General features: G+C 45.8%; 1 pseudogene; it reads right to left on the bottom strand.

Annotated features, from left to right (window-relative positions):
- Positions 1–544, bottom strand: part of LOC107555272 (mitochondrial intermediate peptidase-like) — a 22240-nt pseudogene extending 21696 nt beyond the window's left edge.

The following is a 544-nucleotide window of genomic DNA, read 5'->3' as shown; positions in this document are numbered from 1 at the left end:
TATATATATATATATATACACACACACACACACACACACACCACATAGCCTTCAATATCCTTAATTGTCACAGCTTTGAATTTCAAACGAGGAGAGCAAGCTTCTGAAGCCCTCGTTTTTCATACCCTATTATTTATTTATATCAACCATGTTTAACATGTTTACCATGTCTGTCTGAGAGTTTGTCAAATCTCTCCGCAGTCTGGACTCCTGGAGGGCAGTGACAGGCTTTCTCCACCAGCTGCTCTGTCTCCTGCAGGGCTCTGTCCTGGGACCACCTCAAAGCCCTCCACAGAGCTGAACTCTGGGACACCAAACAACCCCTGACATATGGTTTGTATTTACTCTTTTAAAAGACAATCAGCAAATTAAAATGAGACAGATCCAGACAGGTACGTTCCAAATTTGGTTGGAGGAGGTCTAGTCTCCTCTGGGCTTTGGCATTGAAAGCAGCTCCTACAGGTGACCAGGTGGTGACTGTCCTGCAGACCAGCGCTGCTGTCCCATGCCTGAGCAAACACACCAGGGGTCTGTATACTGACAT

The sequence above is a fragment of the Sinocyclocheilus grahami genome, unplaced genomic scaffold, assembly GCF_001515645.1.
Source record: "Sinocyclocheilus grahami isolate Dianchi unplaced genomic scaffold, SAMN03320097.WGS_v1.1 scaffold529.1, whole genome shotgun sequence".
NCBI classification, from domain to species: Eukaryota; Metazoa; Chordata; class Actinopteri; order Cypriniformes; family Cyprinidae; genus Sinocyclocheilus; species Sinocyclocheilus grahami.
Note: the sequence above shows the minus strand (reverse complement) of the source record. Positions and strands in the feature narration are given on the sequence as shown.